Source organism: Lolium perenne, chromosome 3 (assembly GCF_019359855.2).
Source record: "Lolium perenne isolate Kyuss_39 chromosome 3, Kyuss_2.0, whole genome shotgun sequence".
Lineage (NCBI taxonomy): Eukaryota > Viridiplantae > Streptophyta > Magnoliopsida > Poales > Poaceae > Lolium > Lolium perenne.
The window spans coordinates 331,752,123-331,767,176 of NC_067246.2; the positions used below are offsets into that span (position 1 = coordinate 331,752,123).

At 47.3% G+C, this 15,054-nt stretch overlaps 1 long non-coding RNA gene across 1 annotated transcript; it reads left to right on the plus strand.

Annotated features, from left to right (window-relative positions):
• Nucleotides 1-6,798: 6,798 nt before the first annotated feature.
• Nucleotides 6,799-8,600, plus strand: LOC139837731 (uncharacterized). The gene is made up of 2 exons (XR_011754390.1): nucleotides 6,799-6,883; nucleotides 8,204-8,600. It is a non-coding gene; the product is annotated as an uncharacterized lncRNA (long non-coding RNA).
• The last annotated feature ends 6,454 nt before the right edge of the window (nucleotides 8,601-15,054 follow it).

The window sequence follows — 15,054 nt, forward strand, 5'->3', positions numbered from 1 at the left end:
GGAGATGATACTTATGTTATTTCATCTATTTTCAATGTTTCATGATTATTGGAGGATCGCGCACCGGAGCCAGGATTTTGCTGGAAAAAGCGTCGTCAGAAGGCAATATTTCGGAGGATCAACAATTGCCAGAAATTATCTGAAAAATCCTATTTTTCCAGAAGACGAAGGGAGCCAGAAGGAGGAGCCGAGGAGGGCCGCCATGGGCCCACCTCATAGGCTGGCGCGGCCCAAGGCCTGGCCGCGCCGCCCTGTGAGGAGGGGGCCCACAGCCCCCTCTGGCCCCCTCTCCTTCGCATACATCTTCGTCCCGAAAACCTATGACCTGGGGGATAGTCGCGAGGAGTCACAGCCGCCTCTGCGGGGCGGAAAACACCAGAGAGAAAAGAGCTCTCCGGTAGGCTGAAATCTACCGGGGAAATTCCCTCCCGGAGGGGGAAATCGACGCCATCGTCACCGACATCGAGCTGGACATCATCTCCATCACCATCGTCATCATCTCCATCATCATCACCGCCATCTCCACCGCTGCACCTCGTCACCACTGTAACAATTAGGGTTGAATCTTGATTGTTTGATAGGGGAAACTCTTCCGTTATTGATCTCTACTTGTTATTAATGCTATTGAGTGAAACCATTGAACCAAGGTTTATGTTCAGATTGTTATTCATCATCATATCACCTCTGATCATGTTCCATATGATGTCTCGTGCGTAGTTCGTTTAGTTCTTGAGGACATGGGTGAAGTCTAAATGTTAGTAGTGAATTATGTTGGGTAATTGTAACAGCCCAGGGTAGGATCCCTAATACAATTGCTTGTTCCTTTTCTTTTGTGCATCATCATGGCATCATGCATGCATCATATACTCGTCTTCAACAAAATAAAACTATTTTATAAACCCTAACATATTTCGTTTCGCTCTTGTATGGTTTATTTAATAAACCTCCCCTTGTTTTTTTCATTCAACAAACCCTAACACCAAAACTATATAACTTTCAAAATAAAGTGGTGCTACTGTGGTATGGTTTCAATTTGGTGTTCAAAACAGTTTGAAAAATAAAAGAAAAGGATTTTCGAAATAAAAAGAGGAAACCCCCTTCCCTCTATCCCTTGGGCCTCTCTCTCTCCCTGGCTTTCTTCCTTTCTTTCCCCCCCGGCAGCCCACTTCTCCTTTCCTCCTTCTGGCCCAACCCACTTGGCCCGTACCGTTTCAGCAAGGAGAGGAGCGCCTTTCGCTTTCTTCTCCCGAGCATGCAGGATGCGTGACCCCCTCCCCATCGCTGTCCTCCACCACAGCACCGCACCAGCCTTCCCCATGTGAACCTCCCCTCTCCACCTTTTTTCCTGGATCACGCCTAGCCTCCACCTGCTCCACCTTATCCTTCCCTCCCCCTTTCTCTTCTTCCTCTGCAAGCAATTCGGAGGAGGGTTTCACACCTGAGAGCACCACCGCAACCAACCGCCATCGCCGTCGCTACAGCCGACCCCGCGCCGAACCGACGGCACCAGAAGACGCGTCTCGACGCCGCGCACCTCCTCCTGCAAGCAATCGGGACGGGAGGTCCTCAATCGAGCGGGCGCTCGCCGTTCCCCTCCCTCGGCCGCCATGATTCTTCCTCGATTCCGGCCACCGCGGCCCCTCCCCGGCAACCTCGACCTCACCAACGCGACCCTGGTGACCCCCTCTACCTCTCAGTACCCCTGCTCATCACTTTCGTCCCCTGGTTCTGCATCCCGACGTTGACCTCCTCTCCACCGCCGCAGACGTCCGCCGCCGCCGCGTCTCCGACGGCCTTCCGTGTGTGGCGCCGCCACTCCTAGGTCCGCGCCGATGAGGCGCCTCCGTCGAGCATGCTCGCGCTTCCTGGGAAGGCCGAAATCGCCCGCGCACCCCATGCCGCCGAGCCGCAGTCACCGCCTTCCCTGCGACGCGCGCGGCATCTCCCCTGGTGTGCATGGTTCGCCACGCTGACGTCCACGTCACCTCTAGGTCCCACCCGTCAGCGCCTCGGGCTAGGTCCCACGCTGGTGAGAAAACGCCTCCCGATCCAGATCTGTCCTTTTTGCACCAGGGCCCCTACCATCTTTTTGTTATGAACCCGCAGTCCTTCTCTCTGCAGTTTGCATGATAACCCCCTGCAAGTTTTACAAATGAACCCGGGGTCCTTCCCCCTTTCTGTAAATTGTTTTCGGGTCCTTATCCCATTTAAATAAATCTGTTTATTCACTTTTAATTAATAAAAATCAATCTGCTAATAACTTTTAAATGGTAATTAGAAATAAAAAGTGTTATATATGAAAATTGATCAGAAAAATGCAAGGATCATTAATATGCCATCCATTCATCTGTTTGCATCTCGCATCATGACACGTGTTGATAGTTGTGCATGTATACCTAACATATATGCGGAGTATTTCGAACGCCGACTATGGTTTTCCCGCTCCGTTTAACTTTGAAGTAGCGCACCCTTGCCATGTTGTACCATGCTAATCCACCCTTAAACTTGTCGGTAGGAAATGCAACTCGAACCTAATAATTTGTTTGTCCGGTTCCAATCCCGCTTAATTTGGATAATTGCATTGCACCATCTTTGCCATGTCATTCATATCATCTTGATCATGCTGGATCTTCCTTATCCGTAGTAGTAAGACTTGCATACGTTGTGTGTTCCAGCATTTGCTTCTTCCCGGATAGGATCGCGAAGTGGTGTGGTGAGATACGCCAAATTCTCCGGATGTCCCTCGGCAAGCTTTAACAGGCAAGCATTTCCCCTATACTCCTGCCCCTGCAGAAGTCGCTCACCTATTTTATTTTGCCTTCTCCCTTATGCTATCCTTGAGTTGCGTTCTTGTCACGTGTCCCTTCCACTTGTTACCTCAAGCAGCCTATATTGCCTCCACCAACCACATACAGCTATTGTTTGGTTATCGGGTCTGCCTTGCGAGTCGTAGTGCATGCTAGTGCTGTTATATCTCATTACCGTTACAGCTATCTTATCGGGTTATCTGTTGGGAACCATGACACATGGTTTATGGACATATCTGTTGAGGGTATCATGGTGACTTTAATTGTTAGCGGAGGCATCGGTGGGTCAGATGATCGTTTTGTGACGGCTCACTTGTGTTTCCTAAATATCTTAGGACCCCGAGTTCTTGTTATCTGTTCCGAGACTGAGCGCTCTAACCACACGTGGGTATGTTTCTGGGTCTCCCCTCGACCACTGCCGGAATCTACAGCTTTGTCCAGTGGCCACAACTAGCTTCGTAATGTTTTACCATTTGTTGTTTGCGTGCATGCCAGCCTGTTCCTTATTTACTTTGGGAAGCCCCTGGGTGCCTTGTATCCCTTGTTTCTGGTATGCACGTATAGGTCGCGGAGCCGCTGCGAAGTGGTTTATCGCCCCAGTGTGTGTTTAAACCACCTAGTACGCTGTCGCAAACAGCTAGGTCCGCTTCGGAGATACGGCCGGACTTCGATACGGGTTTAACTTAGTTAGGTGGCTTCCTGGACATTGTTGTCGTGAAGGAGAGTGCGAGTCGTGATGTCCACCTGTCGCAAGTGGGTTGATCGTGCGTGTGGGCACATTTGGGCACCCCTGCAGGGTTAAATCTTATCGATAAGCCGTGTCCGCGGTTATGGACGACTTGGAGCTGTATGACTCGACCATAGACAACTTACACTTGTTGTTTATTAATAATAACTTGCGTAGTAAGTTAGCACAACTTCAATAATAACTGGTTAAAACTTGTGAACCGTGTGAGTGCCCTTGTAAGTACTTCCTTGCGAGGGGGGGAACGCATCAGCTGTGTTATGTTTGCAGAGTATAGAACTGCTAGCTTGTGCGCTCTCTCATCTTCTCTGATTAGACGACTGTTGTAGAGTGTCTCTATAGGTTTTTAGTGCTTGCGCGCTGCCGCTTAACCCCACCATATTGCCTATGACGTTCCTCTTGCGTCCTCTAAGTCCCCTGCGTGCCTCAAGTACAAAGGACGACTGGTTGACGAATGCTTATACGTCTTGAAGTCTTGTTAAGTACGAACCCGTACTTATTGCTGCTTCTACGGGATATAACCGGGCAGGTATGAAGATATGTTCGATGAAGACGACGTTAGCAAGGTTACCCTTCCGGCTTGGCCTGGGCAGGGTTATGGATGCCATTGGTTATCTTCAGGACTCTTAGTCCAAATTTGTATCTTGTCCGTACTCGGATGTATTTGATCTTCTGTATGATTTGGATCTTTGCATGTACCTATTTGTATCTTGACTCTTTGGAGTCGTTGTTGTAATATATGTTTCTTGTGGGCTCTATTGTAATCCTGTTGTAATGTTACCGCTCGTGATTGATTCCACCCGCATCGCGTGCATGCTTCGGCGTGTACGAGGCGCTTGGTGGTGCGTCTCCTAAAATCGATATCGTGCGGATTTCGGCGGATTCGCTGGGATCCTCATGGTACCGGTTTTGGGGCGTCACAAGTTGGTATCAGAGCATCAGGTTGACGATACCCCACTAGTCCAGCCTGTAGGATAACCTTGCCAACGGTCGTTGAGTTTAGAGAGTCCACACTACTTTCAAAAATTCGTTGGATAGTTCTGATTAGCTCTGATTTTTCTCCTTATCTATTTCTTTCTCCTCTTATCTATGCGAGTTTTGAGTCTTCTCTCTTATCTGAGTTCTCTGAGTCTTAGGTTCCGACGCGGTTTGGACGATCTTTGCCTTTATCCTAGTAGGTCCAATCTTCGCAGGATCCGACAGAAGCGCATCATCATCGACGGAACAACGACTTCTTGTTAGTGGTGTCGCGACGATCTACACGATGCACGAAGGTCCGATAGTTTAACCAACTTCCCCTTGGCTTGACGTGGGATCTCGGGGCGCGATCCCTTGTTAGTGGTGCGATTGTAACAGCCCAGGGTAGGATCCCTAATACAATTGCTTGTTCCTTTTCTTTTGTGCATCATCATGGCATCATGCATGCATCATATACTCGTCTTCAACAAAATAAAACTATTTTATAAACCCTAACATATTTCGTTTCGCTCTTGTATGGTTTATTTAATAAACCTCCCCTTGTTTTTTTCATTCAACAAACCCTAACACCAAAACTATATAACTTTCAAAATAAAGTGGTGCTACTGTGGTATGGTTTCAATTTGGTGTTCAAAACAGTTTGAAAAATAAAAGAAAAGGATTTTCGAAATAAAAAGAGGAAACCCCCTTCCCTCTATCCCTTGGGCCTCTCTCTCTCCCTGGCTTTCTTCCTTTCTTTCCCCCCCCCCCGGCAGCCCACTTCTCCTTTCCTCCTTCTGGCCCAACCCACCTGGCCCGTACCGTTTCAGCAAGGAGAGGAGCTCCTTTCGCTTTCTTCTCCCGAGCACGCAGGATGCGTGACCCCCTCCCCATCGCTGTCCTCCACCACAGCACCGCACCAGCCTTCCCCATGTGAACCTCCCCTCTCCACCTTTTTCTTGGATCACGCCTAGCCTCCACCTGCTCCACCTTATCCTTCCCTCCCCCTTTCTCTTCTTCCTCTGCAAGCAATTCGGAGGAGGGTTTCACACCTGAGAGCACCACCGCAACCAACCGCCATCGCCGTCGCTACAGCCGACCCCGCGCCGAACCGACGGCACCAGAAGACGCGTCTCGACGCCGCGCACCTCCTCCTGCAAGCAATCGGGACGGGAGGCCCTCAATCGAGCGGGCGCTCGCCGTTCCCCTCCCTCGGCCGCCATGATTCTTCCTCGATTCCGGCCACCGCGGCCCCTCCCCGGCAACCTCGACCTCACCAACGCGACCCTGGTGACCCCCTCTACCTCTCAGTACCCCTGCTCATCACTTTCGTCCCCTGGTTCTGCATCCCGACGTTGACCTCCTCTCCACCGCCGCAGACCTCCGCCGCCGCCGCGTCTCCGACGGCCTTCCGTGGGTGGCGTCGCCACTCCTAGGTCCGCGCCGATGAGGCGCCTCCGTCGAGCATGCTCGCGCTTCCTGGGAAGGCCGAAATCGCCCGCGCGCCCCATGCCGCCGAGCCGCAGTCACCGCCTTCCCTGCGACGCGCGCGGCATCTCCCCTGGTGTGCATGGTTCGCCACACTGACGTCCACGTCACCTCCAGGTCCCACCCGTCAGCGCCTCGGGCTACGTCCCACGCTGGTGAGAAAACACCTCCCGATCCAGATCTGTCCTTTTTGCACCAGGGCCCCTACCATCTTTTTGTTATGAACCCGCAGTCCTTCTCTCTGCAGTTTGCATGATAACCCCCTGCAAGTTTTACAAATGAACCCGGGGTCCTTCCCCCTTTCTGTAAATTGTTTTCGGGTCCTTATCCCATTTAAATAAATCTGTTTATTCACTTTTAATTAATAAAAATCAATCTGCTAATAACTTTTAAATGGTAATTCAAAATAAAAAGTGTTATATATGAAAATTGATCAGAAAAATGCAAGGATCATTAATATGCCATCCATTCATCTGTTTGCATCTCGCATCATGACGCGCGTTGATAGTTGTGCATGTATACCTAACATATATGCGGAGTATTTCGAACGCCGACTATGGTTTTCCCGCTCCGTTTAACTTTGAAGTAGCGCACCCTTGCCATGTTGTACCATGCTAATCCACCCTTAAACTTGTCGGTAGGAAATGCAACTCGAACCTAATAATTTGTTTGTCCGGTTCCAATCCCGCTTAATTTGGATAATTGCATTGCACCATCTTTGCCATGTCATTCATATCATCTTGATCATGCTGGATCTTCCTTATCCGTAGTAGTAAGACTTGCATACGTTGTGTGTTCCAGCATTTGCTTCTTCCCGGATAGGATCGCGAAGTGGTGTGGTGAGATACGCCAAATTCTCCGGATGTCCCTCGGCAAGCTTTAACAGGCAAGCATTTCCCCTATACTCCTGCCCCTGCAGAAGTCGCTCACCTATTTTATTTTGCCTTCTCCCTTATGCTATCCTTGAGTTGCGTTCTTGTCACGTGTCCCTTCCACTTGTTACCTCAAGCAGCCTATATTGCCTCCACCAACCACCTACAGCTATTGTTTGGTTATCGGGTCTGCCTTGCGAGTCGTAGTGCATGCTAGTGCTGTTATATCTCGTTACCGTTACAGCTATCTTATCGGGTTATCTGTTGGGAACCATGACACATGGTTTATGGACATATCTGTTGAGGGTATCATGGTGACTTTAATTGTTAGCGGAGGCATCGGTGGGTCAGCTGATCGTTTTGTGACGGCTCACTTGTGTTTCCTAAATATCTTAGGACCCCGAGTTCTTGTTATCTGTTCCGAGACTGAGCGCTCTAACCACACGTGGATATGTTTCTGGGTCTCCCCTTGACCACTGCCGGAATCTACAGCTTTGTCCAGTGGCCACAACTAGCTTCGTAATGTTTTACCATTTGTTGTTTGCGTGCATGCCAGTCTGTTCCTTATTTACTTTGGGAAGCCCCTGGGTGCCTTGTATCCCTTGTTTCTGGTATGCACATATAGGTCGCGGAGCCGCTGCGAAGTGGTTTATCGCCCCAGTGTGTGTTTAAACCACCTAGTACGCTGTCGCAAACAGCTAGGTCCGCTTCGGAGATACGGCCGGACTTCGATACGGGTTTAACTTAGTTAGGTGGCTTCCTGGAAATTGTTGTCGTGAAGGAGAGTGCGAGTCGTGATGTCCACCTGTCGCAAGTGGGTTGATCGTGCGTGTGGGCACATTTGGGCACCCCTGCAGGGTTAAATCTTATCGATAAGCCGTGTCCGCGGTTATGGACGACTTGGAGCTGTATGACTCGACCATAGACAACTTACACTTGTTGTTTATTAATAATAACTTGCGTAGTAAGTTAGCACAACTTCAATAATAACTGGTTAAAACTTGTGAACCGTGTGAGTGCCCTTGTAAGTACTTCCTTGCGAGGGGGGAACGCATCAGCTGTGTTATGTTTGCAGAGTATAGAACTGCTAGCTTGTGTGCTCTCTCATCTTCTCTGATTAGACGACTGTTGTAGAGTGTCTCTATAGGTTTTTAGTGCTTGCGCGCTGCCGCTTAACCCCACCATATTGCCTATGACGTTCCTCTTGCGTCCTCTAAGTCCCCTGCGTGCCTCAAGTACAAAGGACGACTGGTTGACGAATGCTTATACGTCTTGAAGTCTTGTTAAGTACGAACCCGTACTTATTGCTGCTTCTACGGGATATAACCGGGCAGGTATGAAGATATGTTCGATGAAGACGACGTTAGCAAGGTTACCCTTCCGGCTTGGCCTGGGCAGGGTTATGGACGCCATTGGTTATCTTCAGGACTCTTATTCCAAATTTGTATCTTGTCCGTACTCGGATGTATTGGATCTTCTGTATGATTTGGATCTTTGCATGTACCTATTTGTATCTTGACTCTTTGGAGTCGTTGTTGTAATATATGTTTCTTGTGGGCTCTATTGTAATCCTGTTGTAATGTTACCGCTCGTGATTGATTCCACCCGCATCGCGTGCATGCTTCGGCGTGTACGAGGCGCTTGGTGGTGCGTCTCCTAAAATCGATATCGTGCGGATTTCGGCGGATTCGCTGGGATCCTCATGGTACCGGTTTTGGGGCGTCACAGTAATATTCAATGTTATGATATTTAAGTTGTGGTGTTATTCTTCTAGTGGTGTCATGTGAACGTCGACTACATGATACTTCACCTTTATGGGCCTAGGGGAATACATCTTGTACTCGTTTGCTAATTGCGGGGTTGCCGGAGTGACAGAAACCTGAACCCCCGTTGGTATATCGATGCAGGAGGGATAGCAGGATCTCAGAGTTTAAGGCTGTGGTTAGATTTATCTTAATTACTTTCTTGTAGTTGCGGATGCTTGCAAGGGGTATAATCACAAGTATGCATTAGTCCTAGGAAGGGCGGTGCATTAGCATAGGTTCACCCACACAACACTTATCAAAACAATGAAGATTAATCAGCTATATGAAGCGAAAGCACTAGACTAAATCCCCGTGTGTCCTCAAGAACGTTTGGTCATTATAAGTAAACAAACCGGCTTGTCCTTTGTGATAAAAAGGATTGGGCCACTCGCTGCAATTGTTACTCTCGCATTTTACTTACACGTACTTAATTCAACTGCTACATCAAAACCCCCTGAATACTTGTCTGTGAGCATATACAGTGAATCCTTCACCGAAACTGCTTGTCAACACCTTCTGCTCCTCGTTGGGATCGACATTCTTACTTATCGAAAATACTACGATACACCCCCTATACTTGTGGGTCATCAACTAGCTACAATGAAAATATCATAAATAGTATTATGCATGTCATGTTGGGAAAAAATGATATGGCACACCAATTAATGAGCTGAAGATGCGAGTGGTATCATAATATGATAGCGTATCATAGCACGTAAAACTAAAAAACTTAATGGTAAACACATCATGTACATAAATTTGAATTGAGATTCCGCAAAACATTAAATATGATGATACTATCTTATGATACTATGCATTGTGAGGGTAGTATTATAAAATAGTATCATATGCACGATACTAGTGTATGATACTTCCCATCGTGACTAGTCTCATGCCCTCTTTGGCATATCTCTTTGCGGCTAGCTTTACTACCACTACTAGGAAAAGCCCTACCGTCGACGCACCTATCTTCGCTATCCCGACGCACATACGCACGCTGGTGGTATTTGATTACCGCTGGCACACCAGCCTGTGAGCTGGCGGGAACATGATTTTATCGCCGACGCACCAGCCTCGTGCATCTAGATCGAGATTTGGTCGTGTTGATTGGAACCGTTAGGGAGGTGTTCGCCGAAGGAAGGGAATCCAGAGAGGATATTGCCTGTCGTCACCACAAAGAAGGTGGTCGCCGTTGTCGCTGTAGAGGAGGTTGCCACTATCGACGGGGATGATGTTGCCATCGTTAGTGAAGGTGGTGGTCGCCGGAGTGAGAAGCTCGAGGTCAGGGTCGTCGAAGGTAGAGTCTTGGCGTTGGATGGGAGGGAGAAGAAGGAACGCCGGAGGGAGAAGGTGGAGAAAGAGGATGAGAGGAGAAGAGGAGAAAGTGAACTCATGGAGGAGGAGGAGAGGAGAAGAGGAGAAAGTGGAGACATGGAGGAGGAGGAGGAGGAGGAGGAGGAGGAGGAGGAGAAGGAGGAAAAAGTGAGAGATTAGGGGCACGGGTTAGCATATATAGAACTAGCTTACCGCCGGCGCACCACCCTCCTAGGTATGCCCGGCGGTATCTGCAAAGTTTTTTTCATTTTTTTTCTTCTAAAACCTACTCTTTTACCTTTTGATTTTGAGAAATAAAAAATGCCTAAACAGACGAGGTAGGCCGTTGAAATCGGTTGTATATTTTTCCGTAGATACATTTCATATTAAAAACATTTTCATCGGAGGTTATATACAATCAGAAAATCCGTTTTACCGAAACATGACGCCATTTTGCAAACAAATAGTCGAAATTCACGCTTGTTAATTTCCCTTAAAACTAGATGACATAACACATGGACATGTCGAAGAATTTTATTTTTCAAATTTCTATCATTTTCCTTTATTTTTTTCAAAACTGAAAAGGCGTTTCGAGGGAGGGGGTGTGGAGAGAAAAATCTGTGCCCCCCTTACCTCTGAAGCACCAAATATATTTTTTGCGCCGGTGGTAGTTCTGGGCCTATAGGTGTTTCCCTAGTAGTGTACTCTGCGAGAAACCTCTGCTCTCGATAGGATTAGGTATTTCTAACGGCTTGATGTAAATGGACATTTTCTTTGTTCGTTTTGGTTGGATAAAAAAAGGAAACCCCTAGCTCAGAGGGGCGATCTAAAATGATCGGTCTATCTGTTTGAAAGTATTTTATGATCAAATTTGAGGTAGGTTTGCGTCTAGATGCCCGTTTCTGTATATATCAATAAGCATCTTCCTCTCTCTTCTCCCCAAATTAATTCATAACACATACGTCCTACCCTTGTTCATGTCAGACGCGGTCAAAAAAGAGCAGTACTGCTAGAGTATGGGTGAACGCAAACGGACAAGTTAAAAATAACTAAATTTACGTTTGTGGCCCGACATGAGTAAACCAAAACGGATACAAATTATATCTAAAATGCATCTGGCTGCCGGAGGTGTCCTTTGATTGCAAACTGAATCTACTTACTACTAATAGACATGCTATACTACTAATAGACATGCTAATTAGGCACGAGAATAAACCGTTGCTGAACTCTGGCAGCAGCCACCGGCCGGGTCGGGAGATGAATTGCCATAACCAGGAGACGGTACATGCTATATGTAGCTAGGGTTGGGACCTTCTCGTGGCAAGTTGTGTGGTACTCGACGGTACCAGCCCTGTCGCTGCGGCGCTGTCTTGTTGCTAGCGGAGAGCAATGGCATATTACTGTTGTGATCCACTGATGGGCCTGTAGCAAGAAACCAGGCCGCATCTATTGCTGAACGTACGAGTACGACCTGCAATCGCCATCGATCAACTGTACCGTATGTGTGGTGCTGTGTCCTTGCGCGCGGCGCCCGGCAGCGCAGCCAAGCCAGCCAGGCCAATGGTGCTGGTGCTACCTCCTCCTGCCGGCTTTCCTCTCTCTCGGTCTAGCGCGACTCATCATCGGCCGATCATGCGTCGCCTGCCCACATAAATGTCACCATATTGTTGTACTGGTAAGCTCGGGCCAGTGTGTTAAGGTGGGATCCTGATGTGATCTAAACAAGAGCTCACTGTGTGCGGAAAAAGTCTATTCTAAACTCTAAACTCGTAGAGTTTTAGCGATATAAGCATTGAATTATAAATCCTATTGTTTGCACCACGAATTTGCGACTTCCGGTAAATCAATGCCGTGCGGCATCTTGCGCCATTTTCTGTAGTGACTTCTACTCTCCATGACCGTGGAACCTATATATCAGATTCATTTCTTTCCAAAATCCCTCTCTCATTCATTGTTCGACTCTAAACTTGAGGAATGTTTCCATCACGGGCCGCTATTTTGGCAAAAGCAAGCGGAAGCAGCTTCCAGTCAATGCTCAAACACGGCAACAGAACAAGACCTCGAGCACGTCGAGGGTTGCGGCAATCTGTTCAGCGTCCGTGTCGCCGGAGGGGTCCTTGAGCTTGGCGAGCGCCCGGGCAAGGTGAGATAAGAAGTGGGTCTCGGCAAGGCTACCCTCCCCGAGGTAGTTGAAAATATATGAAAGCCACTACTCGGCGAGGCTGCAGGTACGTGTGCTGCCGCGACCATGAACACCTTGAACACACTTGTGGCAGGGCCGATGGCGCCGTCAATGTTGGAGCATGCGCCCTCAAGCACTTCTTGCGGCATGCAAGGCCACCTCCGTTGCTTCCAGCCGCGCCTAGATCTTCCCCATCCTCGTCCCCGACCACACCAACACGTGGCTCATTTGGCGGGACCTCTTGGCCTAGGCACGTAGCAGCATCCGTGCCGCTAGCAGGGTTGTCTTAATTTGAGGACATCTCCAACGGGCGACGTATTTCGGACGTTTAAATTATTCATGAAAATGATTGTTTTTATTCGCGCGTCCGTTTACGTCTGGACTGGCTCCAGCGGGGCGACGTATTTTTTCTACTTGTTTTTTCCTCTTCTCCATTTATAAACATAGTTCCAAACATTACACAAAATGTTGGAGATTCCCCTACATCCTAAATCATCACTAGTGAAAAACAGGCCTAATGTCGCGGGTCGTATGATCCTTTTGTCGCGGGCGGCCAGCCGCGACAAGGGAGGCGCGACAAAAGCTCCACCTTTTATCGCGGGTCGTTTACGACCCGCGATATAAGGTCCACCATGTGACAGGCGCGGGGCGCGCAGGGGGCAACCCCTTTTGTCGCGGGTCATGATACAGACCGCGACAAAAGGACCTCTACGTGGCGCGCGCAGAACGCTGCTGCTTTAGGGTTAGAGGGGTGCAGCACCCCTCCCCCCGCCACCGCCCCCCCTTTTATTTCATCTTTTCATTTCAAAATAAAAGTTGCATATATTTATACGCTACTACAAGTTGTACACGTTGATTCATTATATATAAATCGAGCAAACAAATATTGGAAGCAAAAGTCGATCTATTCGTAGATTCCCCTTACACATATACATGGAGCTCACGACTACCGGGACTAAAGCCCGTCGTTTCAAGAGGGAGTGCGCCTATTTGGACTAAACAAGCCGTTGTTGTCTATTACTTCTCTAATCAAAAGTCCCGCCACTTCCTCCGCAATTCCTAGTAGGTGTTCCTTTGGTTGGAGCGTGTCCCGCATGAAGTCGACCTATATAGGAAAATGAGATGAATATGATAACGAAATATTGACGATAATAAATTAAAGCTGTGAATGTTATTGATTACGTTGAAATTATTATTGTTGTGCTTCTCAGTGGTTAACATGCGAATGGACTCGCAAACGTAGTATCCACATAGATTCGTTCCCTATGGCTGCTGGGCGCACGGTACAGGAGTAAATGTTAGCCTCTCTGCCCAGGTACCCTTAGTATGTTTCCTGAAAGCTCTCCAATCCCTGCCAGGCAAAAGAATGATTGAATGAGTGGATAATTAATTGAAATCTCACGAAAGATATAGCGTGTCAATGATTGAAATTACGTCTGGAGCAACTTCTGCAAGTTGAGGAATCCGTCTAGGCCTCTACTCATTGGGTCCCTTACTTCAACTATTCCGTTATCAACTTGAATGTCTAGTAGAATCCAGTGGAAGCTGCACATGTTTATGTATATACGTCAGGAATTACACTTAACATCGAGTAAGAAAAATTGATTGTGTCTAACAGATCATTAAGACTCTCACTCGTAGTTGTAAGGAAACAGTATTGAATAACAGAAATGTTGCTCCCCCAAAAACCTTAGTAGGTTTCCCCCGTTTCTGAGCCTTTATGCTTTACCGTTTCATGATGTACTTTATCTGGGTCAATAAACCCAATATTGATAATATTATTACTTTTGCATTCACTGATCTTCAGTCTGCATAAGAGAACACATAAGATATAATGAGTATATGCAATGAAAACGAACATGAACTGAATGAACATGAACTTATATGCAGAAACTCAATTCGGCTCCCGGGTGCGTATGATCCCTCTACCATAAAAATATATTTTCAAGTGTTAAAAAATTTTGACAAAAAAATTTACATGTACAATTCCACAATATATACGTGTTCGTCAAGTTTCACGAAAAAATGATATTTTTTATAGTCTATGTGAAAAAGAGAAATTTTATCTTGTGACAAGTCTTTGTTTTAGCACTGAATTTTGTCTTTTTTACACACTTCACACAACAAATCAATTTTTCATGAAACGACTTTGTGAGCTTCTACCACATGAAGATGTACGTGCGAAATTTTTGTTTCAAATTTTTTGATATTTTAAAATGTATCTAACATGCATTTTGAAATAAAGGGAGCAAACGCTCCCATGTGCCAAAACATCACTCCCACTTATATGTAGTTAACAACTTACAAGCAATAGCAACTCATGAGAGATTTGTCGAGGGCTTCTAAATTGAATAACTGCAAGAGTTCATTCATCTCAATATGGATCTCCTCCTTTCGGTAGTAATATTCAAATGGTATATTCGCCACGATGTAACGTATGTTCTCCTTGCATGCATCAAGGTACCACTGATGCAAATTCCGCATATGTGTTGGCAGTTTATGCAGCCGCTCTCTGCTGAACAAGTCAGCCCCGTAGACAAATTTAGGAGCTATATCAGCAGTGGCTAGTGCAGCATCTGCGGCACCCAGCAATTCCTCCATGGTACATCCACATTCAGCCGCTAGCTTTGCAGCTTCTTCCATATTGATACCACCACCATGTTCCAGGTACACCTTGGGAACATCAAACACTTTGAGTGGTGGGATCGAATGTTTGGCCTGTTCTCCGAGCTGGGGAACTTCCTTTAATTTTTTGCCTTCTATCGTTTGCTTGGCCTTGAGGGGTGCACTTGTTGAACTTGATTTCTTCCCGGTTACACTTATAGCTGATGATTTGCTCGTGCTAGCACTATCCTTCTTAGCAGTACTCTTATCATCAATTACC